A 13,155-nucleotide genomic window follows, 5' to 3' on the forward strand; every position below is an offset into this window, starting at 1 on the left:
CCATAGTCTCTTAACAGTGTTTGCAGGTAAAACTGAATTGCTTTCCTTCTTTCTCCTGATATAAAAAGGTCTTTTTGTAAGAAGTCAGACAGCCAAAGCTAAATCTGTGTTTTAGCACATGGCTCTGACCTGGCAGTGGGGCTGGGCCAGTCCCCACCCAGACCCATTCTTGCACTTTGCTCTGAGCAGAAGTAGAGCTTTTGACTTCTGACTCATCAGCTTTAGCCAGGTTCAGATGACACCAGTTTGAGTAAATGTCATTATAACCTGGATTTCGTGTTAGAAGCTGCTTCTTCGGCCAGGGCTTGCTTCTTTAGTTAGTTCTGGGTCTAGAAAAGTTCTGTGGAGTTCATCTTTCTGTGATCTAGAAGATCAGTCTAAGTGATCTTTCTGTGATCTGACTGCGGAGGCTGACAGTCTGCTTTATTGGAAGCTTAGGTCAGAGTTCATGTGATTAGGGTGAGCACGTCTGTGCACAGGGTGCTGTGTAGGGCCTCAAGGGGGCTGGCAGGGAGAGCCCAGCATGAGTAGCAGGCACAGGCCAGAGCCGTGAGGGGGCGATGGGTGCGGGCTGGGGAAGCAGGCATGGAGATGTGGAGTGTGAGGCTCAATTTCATCAGCCCTAGTATTTACTTTGGAGAAGGCGATGGCACCCCACTCCAGTACTCTTGCCTGGAAAATCCCATGGGTGGAGGAGCCTGGTAGGCTGCAGTCCATGGGGTCACTAAGAGTCAGACACAACTGAGCGACTTCACTTTCACTTTTCACTTTCATGCATTGGAGAAGGAAATGGCAACCCACTCCAGTGTTCTTGCCTGGAGAATCCCAGGGACAGGGGAGCCTGGTGGGCTGCCGTTTCTGGGGTCGCACAGAGTTGGACACGACTGAAGTGACTTAGCAGTAGCAGTATTTACTTACACTCATTTATTCAGCCAGTGGTTCTTTTTCCTTTTGGCTGTGAGGCTTGTGGAATCTTAGTTCCCTGACCAGGAATTGAATCCAGGTCCTTGGTAGTAATAGAGTGGACCACCAAGGAACTACCCGACCTGTGGTTCCTGAAGGCCGCAGTACACCCTGTGTTGCACGGGGTACCAGAAATGCCATTACTTTGAGCAGTTTCTTTCCAAAACCATCAAGAAATTCCAGAACTCTTGTTCAGAAGATTCTTCCTGTTTGTGAACACCATGTAATCAACTAATCTTGTGTCACTTCATGGAGAGCTAAATGTATAACTACATTTATGATAATAAGCTTAAATGTGAGCAAACTGTTAACCTCAATCTTCTCATCTTTAAAACAGGTGAACAGTAATACCTCACCGTAAAGTCATTGCCAGTATTAAATGGCATGAGGCATGTGAACTGTCTGGCAAGATGTCTGCCTCAGATTACATTTAGTGCAAAAAGAATCGCCACTGTAATCAAGCCTCTCTCTGCCTTCACACCTTAGCTCCGTCCTTCTCTGAAAGCCAGGTACTACGCAGTGTAGAAGCCTGTGTGAAAGACAGCCAGGACCAGGGCCTTCCAAGTTTCCTTGCTATCTAAATGCTCCCTGGGGAAACCAGGGAGCGTTTAATGGATGCGATTGTCCAAGTAGCAAGGAAAATTGATGTGTGTCCTTGGGTGCTGACCAGTATCAGCGTGTTCTGCTTGTTTTAATACTGGCCCATACAGCATGGGACATCCCAGGTGGTGCTAGTGGTAAAAAACCCACCTGTCAATGCAGGAGACAAGAGAGATGCAGGTTCAATCCATGGGTGGGGAAGATCCCCTGGAGGAGGGCATGGCAACCCGCTCCAGTATTCTTGCCTGGAGAATCCCATGGACAGAGGCCCGGGCCTGGTGGGCTACAGTCAGGGTCATAAAGAGTCAGACATGAATGATGTGACTTAGCCCCATGGACCATACAGAATGAGAGCCAGCTTTTGTGAATGAGGCAGATACTTATGTTTATTATGTAACCTTGACCTCCTTGAGAGGACTTTCATAAGAAGGGAAGTAGCAATACCACTGAAGAGTGGACCTTGGATGCCTTCCAGCCACTCTCCAACCATGTGTTTAATGGTCTCCAGTTGTTTAAATCCTCTGAGCTCTGGCTCCCATAAATAGGGATAATAGAAACTGTTTATATCCATTTGGGATTATTTTAATCAAATGAAATAATAGGTGTAAATCCCTTAACATGTGATTGGTTCTGTAGTAGTTAGTTTTTGGCATTTGTTTCTAAAAATTTAAACCTACATGTTGGATTTCTATGGCGAGTTCCCTGAGTTAAGCTTTTGTGGGATTTCTGATTTGAATACATTTGATACTGTAACCCCCTCTCCTGATCCTTCTCTTTACCACCAAAGCAAAACAAAAACAACAAAAATAATGCCTTTCAAGTAAATATTTGATAGAAATTCCAGTGTAGCAAAGGGATTTGGGATTCATGAAGTTGAATTCAAGTTTGACCTATATTTGTTTTATTCATGAACTGTTTAGAACTTTCTCATGTCCAGTAGATGCACTCCATCAAAACCAATTAATGATAAAGTTTTACCAAATGCAAAATTTGGTGCCATGAATAAAGTTTGTTTAGAACTTGAGAGCTCAACTATTATGACTTCGTTTTGATGGGGAAAAAGTAGATGAGTCTCACGGATTGGCCGTGTGGATATGCAGTTCTAAAAAATCTCCTTTTAATATTTTCACATCATTTGCTTGAGGCTTATGGAACAATGGACTGGTTCCAAATTGGGAAAGGAGTACATCAAGGCTGTATATTGTCACCTTGCTTATTTAACTTATATGCTGAGTACATCATGTGAAATTCTAGACTGGATGAAGCACAAGCTGGAATCAAGATTGCAGGGAGAAATATTGATAACCTGAGATATGCAGACCAGTCAGTTCAGTTCAGTCGCTCAGTTGTGTCTGACTCTTTGCAACCCCTTGGACTGCAACATGCTAGGCTTCCCTGTCCATCACCAATGCCCAGAGCTTATTCAAACTCATGTCCATCACGTTGGTGATGCCATCCAACCATCTCGTCCTCTGTCATCCCCTTCTCCTCCTGCCCTCAATCTTTCCTAGCAGCAGGGTCTTTTCCAGTGAGTCAGTTCTTCACATCAGGTGGCCAAAGTACTGGAATTTCAGCATCAGCATCAGTCCTGTAAGTGAATATTCAGGACTAATTTCCTTTAGGATGGACTGGTTGGATCTCCTTGCAGTCCAAGGGACTCTCAAGAGTCTTCTCCAACACCAAAGTTCAAAAGCATCAATTCTTCGGCACTCAGCTCTCACATCCATACATGACTACTGGAAAAACCATAGCTGTATACCAGTGTATGGAGAAGGCAATGGCACCCCACTCCAGTACTCTTGCCTGGAAAATCCCATGGATGGAGGAGCCTGGTGGGCTGCAGTCCATGGGGTCGCTAAGAGTCAGACACGACTGAGCGACTTCACTTTCACTTTTCACTTTCATGCATTGGAGGAGGAAATGGCAACCCACTCCAGTGTTCTTGCCTGGAGAATCCCAGGGAAGGGGAGCCTGGTGGGTTACCGTCTATGGGGTCACACAGAGTCGGGCAGGACTGAAGTGACTTAGCAGCAGTAGCAGCATACCAGTGTATATGATTGTACAGTGGAAGTGACAAACAGAGTCATGGACCTGATAGATAGAGTGCCTGAAGAAGTATGGATGGAGGTTCGTGACATTGTACAGGAGGCAGTGATCAAGACCATCCCTAAGAAAAAGAAAGGCAAAAAAGCAAAATGGTTGTCTGACAAGGCCTTACAAATAGCTGAGAAAAGAAGAGAAGTGAAAGGCAAAGGAGGAAAGGAAAGATATACCCATTTGAATGCCGAGTTCCAGAGAATATCAAGGAGAGATAAGAAAGCCTTCCTTAGTAATCAGTGCAAAGAAATAGAGGAAAATAATAGAATGGGAAAGACTATAGATCTCTTCAAGAAAATTAGAGATACCAAGGGAACATTTCTTGCAAAGATGAGCACAATTAAGGACAGAAATGGTATGGACCTAACAGAAGCAGAAGATATTAAGAAGAGGTGGCAAGAATACACAGAGGAACTATACAAAAAAGATCTTCACCACCCAGAAAACCATGATGATGTGATCACCCATCTAGATCCAGACATCCTGGAATGCAAAGTCAAGTGGGCCTTAGGAAGCATCACTATGAACAAAGCTAGTGGAGGTGATGGAATTCCAGTTGAGCTATTTCAAATCCTAAAAGATGATTGTGTGAAAATGTTGCACTCAATATACCAGCAAATTTAGAAAACTCAGCAGTGGCCACAAGACTGGAAAAGGTCAGTTTTCATTCCAATCCCAAAGAAAGGCAATGCCAAAGAAGACTCAAACTACCGCACTCATCTCACATGCTGGCAAAGTAATGCTCAAAATTCTCCAAGCCAGGCTTCAACAGTATGTGAACTATGAACTTCCAGATGTTCAAGCTGGATTTAGAAAAGGCAGAGGAACCAGAGATCAAATTGCCAACATCCGTTGGATCATCAAAAAAGCAAGAGAGTGCCAGAAAAACATCTCCTTTTGTTTTATTGACTACGCCAAAGCCTTTTACTGTGTGGATCACAATAAACTGTGGAAAATTCTTAAAGAGATGGGAATACCAGACCACCTGACCTGCCTCCTGGGAAATTTATATGCAAGTCAAGAGGCAACAGTTAGAACTGGACATGGAACAACAGACTGGTTCCAAATCAGGAAAGGAGTGTGTCAAAGCTGTATATTGTCACCCTGCTTATTTAACTTACATGCAGAGTACATCATGTGAAATGCTGGGCTGGATGAAGCACGAGCTGGAATCAAGATTTCCGGGAGAAATATCAATAACTTCAGATATGCAGATGACACGACCCTTATAGCAGAAAGCAAAGAAGAATTAAAGAGCCTCTTGATGAAAGTGAAAGCCGAGAGTGAAAAAGTTGGCTTAAAACTCAAAATGCAGAAAATTAAGATCATGGCATCCAGTCCCATCACTTCATGGCAAATAGATGGGGAAACAATGGAAACAGTGAGTGACTTTATTTTCTTGGGCTCCAAAATCATTGCAGATGGTAACTGCTTGCTACTTGGAAGAAAAGCTATGACAAACTTAGTATATTAAAAAGCAGAGACATTACTTTGCCCACAAAGGTCCGTCTAGTCAAAGCTATGGTTTTTTCAGTAATCGTGTATGGATGTGAGAGTTGGACTATAAAGAAAGCTGAGCACTGAAGAATTGATGCTTTTGAACTGTGGTGTTGGAGAAGACTCTTGAGAGTCCCTTGGACAACGAGATCCAACCAGTCCATCCTAAAGGAAATCAGTCCTGAATATTCATTGGAGGGATTGATGCTGAAGTGGAAGCTTCAATACTTTGACTACTTGATGTGAAGAACTGACTCATTGGAAACGATCCTGATGCTGGGAAAGATTGAAGGCAGGAGGATAAGGGGACAACAGAGGATGAGATGGTTGTATGGTATGACCAACTCAATAAACATGAGCACGCTCTGTGAGTTGGTGATGGACAGGGAAGCCTGGCATGCTGCAGCCCATGGGGTTGCAAAGAGTCAGACATGACTGAGTGACTAAACTGAGCTATGCATTCTAAGGGGAGTACAGTGGGACAGAAAGTGTCTGGTCTTGAAGCTAACCCCGAGCTGGGTGCTCACCTGGATCAGCCTCTTCATGCAGTCTCCTCATTCATAAGGTTGCGGGAATGCTGGCACCATGAATCTTGAGGATAAATATGTAACTGAAATAATAAATGAAAAGCACATAGTATGGTGCTGGATATATAGTAAAAAATAGTCACTGTTACTATCCTGGATCCGAAAAAAAGGAGGAGAGTGATAGATTTCTTTATTGCAGCAGCTCACAAAAAGTGCGTGTTTCCCCTTTTCACATATCTTCTCTACCTCTGGCCTGGGCATACCTGCTTTCCTGCTCAGTGCCATGTGCCCAGGGGTTCAAATCCCTTGGAGTTTACAGCGCACAGGAGGAAACTGTTTGGCCTGCCAGGTAGATTGCACATAAGCCTTCTGTCTGGAGATTATAATGAAGAGTGCTGTGATTCTCGCATTGTGAGAGGTGTGTGTAGAGTTATTCTTGTTGGGACCAATGTGCCAGCAGCCCCCGTGAGCAGGGCTCCCCCTGAACCAGCTGGACCCTAAGGGCTCTAGCCTTGTTGCTGCCCAAGTGGTGATGGTGGAGGGGCATTATCTAGTACCATGTGGGAAGTTCCTGGAATTTGGAGTCATATTTGGAAGCTATGCACCCAGTTCACTGGGAGTTTGAGCAACCAAAGAGTTTTCCAGTATTGCTATTAAACACTGGAGAGGAACTTGAGACAGAAACTCGGTACCGGGGATATAGCTCATCTGAGAATGAATTTTGCTCATTGGAGGAAGTGTCTTGTAAGCGTTAATGTCCAGTAATGTGCAGAGTTAAAATATAGGAAACATTCTCATATTGAATACGGGTATAGAACAGGGTAGTGCTAGTGATAAGAACCTGCCTGCCACTGCAGGAGACATAAGATTCACGGGTATAACCCCTGGGTTGGGAAGAGGTCCTGGAGGAGGGCAGCCCACTGCAGAGTTCTTGCCTAGAGAATTCCATGGACACAGGAGCCCGGCGGGCTACAGTCCATGGGGTTGCAGAGAGTTGGACACGACTGAAGTGACTTAGCGTCTATGTGTGCGTGGAACCAAAAGTTCCAGGAAAAGTTTTATTAAATAATAATAATGAAAAATGATTTAAAATCGTGTGTGTGTTAATATTATGTGAAAAGTAGACTAAGCGCTTCTTCTGTTTGATTTGTCCAGTGTTTGCTTCCTTTGGCTCCCCTGGGTCTGTGCAGGAACACCTCCTGGCCAGACACAGAACTGTAGAGCTATGACTTTCTTCCTGAGTTTCCTTGCCCCATTTAGTATTTTTGCCTTCTAAGCAATCCCACTGATGTTCCTCAAGTGATGTATGGGCTGTTCTTAAATGAATGTGGGTAGGCCCTTGATTCTCAATGGCTTCCATATTGCCATTTTGAAAGTATATATTTTCCAGGTTTTTAGATTTGGAGAGTTTTAAAAAGCAGCATTTGCTTTATGTTAGAGATATTTTCTAACATTTGTTTAGCATTTGTTTTAGCATCAGTTTATATAAAAATAAAGAAACATTAGTCTTTGAAAGTCCCTTAACATAATTTGAACTAATCAGTTGCTTAGTTAATATATTCATAACATTGTAACAGTTCATTTTTAGGGATAGTTCCATGAAAGATAGATGGAGATGGTTAATGGTGACTGCCTTTTAACCTCTTGTGCTCTTAGCCTTAACATATAAAGGAATCAAAGCTTTTATCTCTTATAAAGTAGCATAATTAATCAATATAACTTAGTAAATCAAGTCTTCGAATGCCTGCTTGGTGCCCACTCTGGGCACCTGATAACAATAAGGCATGATTTTAACCCTCAAGGAGTTTGCAGTTTAGTCCCCACATATGACTCAGCACTCATGAAGCTACAGTGAATGCTTTATGATAATATGTAGGGAAGCAACAAGGGGTACTGAATGGAGGTTTTGAGAATGGCATCAGTGCGGACTGAAGTACTAGGAAGGCTTCCTACCAGGAATTGGGCTTATGCTGCATTCTGAAGTGTAGGTAGGATCTAAATAAGCATATGGAAAGGATAAGGCTTTTGTGAAGGACCCCCCCCCCCCCCACCCAAGTTAAAAACATGAAAATGAATTTATGTGATGGGAGATAGGAAGAGAGCAATGTCTGGTGTGCAGGAGGTCATGGTGAGTGGAGAGTGAAGGACTCCAGGTGCCTGGGGCTGAGCCCGGCATCAGAGGTCCCTGTGGAGGACTGCCGTTTTTTATTTCTCCTGGAGGGTGACCACCAGCAATGTTGAGGCGTCAAAGTCCATTCCACTCTCGAAGGTTGGCGGGGAGAGGAGGGCACATTCCAGTAGGTGGAATGTCTGAATTGCTTGGGGGTGGAGAGGAGAGACCGCCCATCACCAATGTCAAGTAAGAATGGGATTGGAAACTGTGAAACTGTGAAATCTGATAACTTTATGCAGAAATAGATATCTCCATATCACCTACCTGGTGCCGGTAAGTAATATCTCCATATCTAGAAGACAGTTTTCAGTTATAACCGTAGAGATTGCCAGGAGAAGTACCAATAATCTCAGATATGCTGATGAAACTCTAATGGCAGAAAGTAAAGAGGAACTAAAGAACCTCTTGATGAAGGTGAAAGAGGAGAGGGAAAAAGCTGGTTTGAAACTCAACATTCAAAAGAAACTAAGATCATGGCATCTGGTCCCATCCCTTCATGGTAAATGGAAGGGGGAAAAGTGGAAACAGTGGCAGATTTAATTTTCTTGGGCTCCAAAATCACTGCGGACAGTGACTGCAGCCATGAAACTAAAAGATATTTGCTCCTTGGAAGAAAAGCTGTGACCACTCTAGACAGCATATTAAAAAGCAGAGACATCACTTTGCCAACAAAGGTTCATCTAGTCAAAGCTACAGTTTTTCCAGTAGTCAGGTATGGATGTGAGAGTTGGACTATAAAGAACACTGAACACCAAAGAATTGATGCTTTTGAACTTTGATGTTGGAGAAGACTCTTGAGAGTCTTTGGATTACAAGGAGATCCAACCAGTCCATCCTAAAAGAAATCAGTCCTGAATATTCATTGGAAGGACTGATGCTGAAGCTGAAGCTCCAAAACATTGGCCACCTGATGCGAAGAACTGACTCACTAGAAAAGACCCTGATGCTGGGAAAGATCGAGGTCAGGAGGAGAAGGGGATGACAGAGGATGAGATGGTTGGATGACATCCCCGACTCAATGAACATGAGTTTGAGCAAACTCCAGGAGATAGTTTAGGAGAGGGAAGCCTGACGTGCTGCATTCTGCTGTTGCTGCTGCTGCTAGGTCGCTTCAGTCATGTCCGACTCTGTGCGACCCCATAGACAGCAGCCCACCAGGCTCCTCCGTCCATGGGATTCTCCAGGCAAGAGTACTGGAGTGGGTTGCCATTGCCTTCTCCGTGCTGCAGTCTACGGGGCTGCAAAGAGTCAGACACAAGTTAGTGAGTAAACAACGTAAGTCTGTATGTGCATTTTTGTAAAGTACCTATGTTTATTGTGGACAAGGTTCATTCTTTATTTTGCAACATCTAGACTTTCTAGATGTCCTGAAGTGACAATGCATGATAAAAAGTAAAGCTAATGAATTCACCCATTTGTAAATATCTTTGTTATAATTAATTTTTTTAAAAAGGCAGCATTTCAGGCATGGACATGCTAAACCATCAGGACTCGTTCAGTAGGTTGGCAGCAGAGGGGCAGAAGGAAGTATAAAGGGAGGCATGGATGTGGATGTGTTTAATAACAACTGAGTGTGAATGTCTTGGCTGTCCTATAGGAATGCATTGTTAAGTAACTCAGTGGGAACATACCTTCTTGCTAATACTTTAATAGTTTAGGTGGACAGTGAATCCTCCTAGAAGCATTGTACTTTGTCTACTCTATTGCTTTATGTCTCATTTTTATATTGAACGTTAAGGGAATGTAGTATTTTAATCATAATTCTGCCATTATCTTTATCTAGAGGCCCTTTGCCATTTTTGTCTTTTCTGAAATTTTTGTCACCAAGCAAGGCAGGGTTACATTTCTTTTTTCCTTCTGGATTGAGTTGGTGTAATGTGTTCTTCGGAGAAGGCAATGGCACCCCACTCCAGTACTCTTGCCTGGAAAATCCATGGACGGAGAAGCCTGGAAGGCTGCAGTCCACGGGGTCACTAAGAGTCGGACACGACTGAGCAACTTCACTTTCACTTTTTTACTTTCATGCATTGGAGAAGGAAATGGCAACCAACTCCAGTGTTCTTGCCTGGAGAATCCCAGGGATGGGGAAGCCTAGTGGGCTGCTGTCTATGGGGTGGCACATAGTCGGACACGACTGAAGCGACTTAGCAGCAGCAGCAGCAGTGTGTTCTTGATTATCAAAATACCCGTAGCTTTGGGACCTTGCTTATCTTGTAAAGAATCTGACTGCAATGCAGGAGACCCTAGTTCAATTCCTGGGTTGGGAAGATCCCCTGGAGAAGAAAACGGCTACCCACTCCAGTATTCTGGCCTGGAGAATTCCATGGACTATGTAGTCCATGGGTTGCAAAGAGTCGGACACAGCTGAGTACCTTTTACACTTTGGAGTCTGGAAATGGTAAATATTCATGATGTGTGAAAAAGCAGGATACGTATGAAAGCTGGAAGGGCACATCAAATAGTAAACTGCTTGTGATTATGGATGACTTTTGTTTTTTGCTTCTTGTGTTTTTTGGTTTCCTATTATGTACATATTTAAAGAAATAAATGATATTTTAAAAACCTTAATATGAGAGAAACAGGGCTGCAGATCATATTTCTGCACAGTGTAGTGACATGAAAATGAGGACATCATGTTCATTAAACTTAACCTTGATGTACAGAATGTTTCCAAAAGGGGTTGATTTCCTAATGCAGGAAATGTAAGAGATGCAGGTTCAATTCCTGGGTTGAGAAGATCCCCTGGAGGAGGTCGTGGCAACCCATTCCAGTACTCTTAACTGGAAAAGTCCATGGACAGAGGAGCCTGAAAGGCTACAGTCCAGAGAGCCACAAAGAGTCAGACATGAGTGAAGTGACTTAGCATGCACGAAAGCCTTATTTCTGTTCAGTTCAGTCACTCAGTCATGTCTGACTCTTTGCGACCCCATGGATTGCAGCACGTCAGGCTTCCCTGTCCATCACCAATTCCTGGAGCTTGCACAAGCTCATGTCCAGCGAATTGGTGATGCCATCCAATCATTTCATCCTCTGTCATCCCCTTCTCTTCCCGCCTTCAATCTTGCCCATCATCATGGTCTTTTCTAATGAGTCAGTTCTTTGCATCAGGTGGCCAAGTATTGGAGCTTCAATATCAGTCCTTCCAATGAATATTCAGGACTGATTTCTTTTAGGATGGACTGGTTGAATCTGCTTGCAGTCCAAGGGACTCTCAAGAGTCTTCTCCAGCACCACAGCTCAAAAGCATCAATTCTTTGGTGCTGAGCTTTCTTTATAGTCCAACTCTTACATCCATACATGACTACTGGAAAAGCCAGAGCTTTGACTAGATGGACCTTTGTTGGCAAATAACTGTCTCAGCTTTTTGGTGTGCTGTCTAGGTTGGTCATAGCTTTTCTTCCAAGGAGCAAGCTCTTTTAATATCATGGCTGCAGTCACCATCTGCAATGATTTTGGAGCCCAAGAAAATAAAGTCTGTCACTGTTTTCATTGTTTTCCCATCTGTTTGCCATGAAATGATGGGACCAAATGTCATGATCTTAGTTTTCTGAATGTTTTTTACCCTGTGTCCAAGGGCAAAGCAGAAGCCCCAGCAAGATGGTAGGAGGGGTGAAATTGCATTTAGAGTCAAACCCTATACCTGCCAGAGATGCTCAGAGGTCTCAAACAAGACTTTGTGCACACCAGGAGACCCCACAGAGACTGAGCCAGACCTCCCTTTGAGAGTTTGAGTGTCTTCTGTGGAGATACGGGTCAGCAGTGGCCTGCTCCAGGAGCAGGGGCTCTGGGTGCAACAGACCCGGATGTGGCATAAGCCCTCTTGGAGGAGGTTGCCATTAACCCCACCATAGAGCTGCCAGAACTTACGCAGGACTGGGGAAACACTTTTGGAAGGCACAAACAAAACCTTGTGCACACTAGGACCCAGGAGAAAGGAGCAGTGACCCCACAAGAGACTGACCCAGACTTGCCTGTGAGTGTCCAGGGGTCTCCAGCAGAGGTGTGGGTTGGTGGTGGCCTGCTGCAGGGCCGGGGGCACTGAGTGCAGCAGTGCGTGCATGGGACCTTTTGAAGGAGGTCGCCATTATCTTCACTACCTCCACCGTAGTTTAGCCTCATGTCAGCAACAGGGAGGGAACCCAGCCCCGCCCATCAACAGAAAATTGGATTTAAGATTGACTGAGCATGGCTCTGCTCATCAGAACAAGACCCAGTTTCCCCCTCAGTCAGTCTCTCCCATCAGGAAGCTTCGATAAGCCTCTTATCCATCAGAGTGCAGACAGAATGAAAACCACAATCACAGAAACCTAATCAAACTGATCACAGGGACCTTGTCTAACTCAATGAAACTATAAGCCTCATTTAGTGATTAATTAAGGCATGGCTTCCCCTGGTGGCTCAGGGGTAAAAAAAATCTCCCTGCAATGCAGGAGCCACAGGAGATGAGGGTTTGATTCCTGGATTGGAAGATCCCCTGGAGAAAGCATGGCACCCCACTATGGTATTCTTGCCTGGAGAATCCCACGGACAGAGGAGCCTGACGGGCTACAGTCCATAGGGTTACAGAGTCAGACACGGCTGAAGCAACTTAGCATGCACACATGGGACTATTGTGGTGGGCCAGGCTAGGGTGGGGGGTTGGAGAAATGACCAGATGAAGGTTTGGATTGGGCGGTACTGTGAAGTGGACATGAGAGATTCCAGAACAGTGGTCTTGAGAAACTGTCTGGGATGGGTAACTAAGAGAAAAAGGAAAATACAAGAATAAAATGTAGCATCCCCCACCTCTGGTCTCTTCACTTGGCACTCTCTGCCCTACATGTCTGAATGTACGCCAAGCCCTGTGTTGCTGGAGGACCTGGGCTTCTCACGCCTCTGAATCTCATGTTCGTCAGTCTGCAGGAAGCCTACCCCACTTTCCCACCTGCAGTTGCTTCGCTTGTGTTTTCCCTTTCTGAACCAGTTCCAGTTTCACTTCCTCCTAGGAGCCAGAGATGAGACTTTCACCTTTGCCCCAGAGTTGGCTTCTTATTCCTTCGACTGTGTCTGCAAGTCTGTAGGCTGGGCCCTGAAGGTGGCTTCACACATGTCCACCGCTTGGATGATGCCTGAGGCTCAATGTGGTTCTGGACAGGAAAGGCAAGGGGAGAGGGCTGTTACCTGAAAACTGGGTTTGCGTCTTGGTGGATGTTGAGCCAACAGATACAGCCAAACCACAGATATGGAAAAGGAAGGATTTATTGGCTCGCAGCAAGTTAGGAGAACACCAGGAATCTTTCCCAAAGCAATGTCTCCCTG

General features: G+C 44.6%; 1 protein-coding gene across 9 annotated transcripts in view; it reads left to right on the forward strand.

Annotated features, from left to right (window-relative positions):
• The window catches only part of SNX24 (sorting nexin 24), a 175,213-nt gene that overhangs the window by 18,521 nt on the left and 143,537 nt on the right, over positions 1 to 13,155 (forward strand). The gene's annotated exons all lie outside the window — the stretch shown is intronic.

Source organism: Bubalus bubalis, chromosome 9, assembly GCF_019923935.1.
Source record: "Bubalus bubalis isolate 160015118507 breed Murrah chromosome 9, NDDB_SH_1, whole genome shotgun sequence".
Taxonomy (NCBI): Eukaryota; Metazoa; Chordata; class Mammalia; order Artiodactyla; family Bovidae; genus Bubalus; species Bubalus bubalis.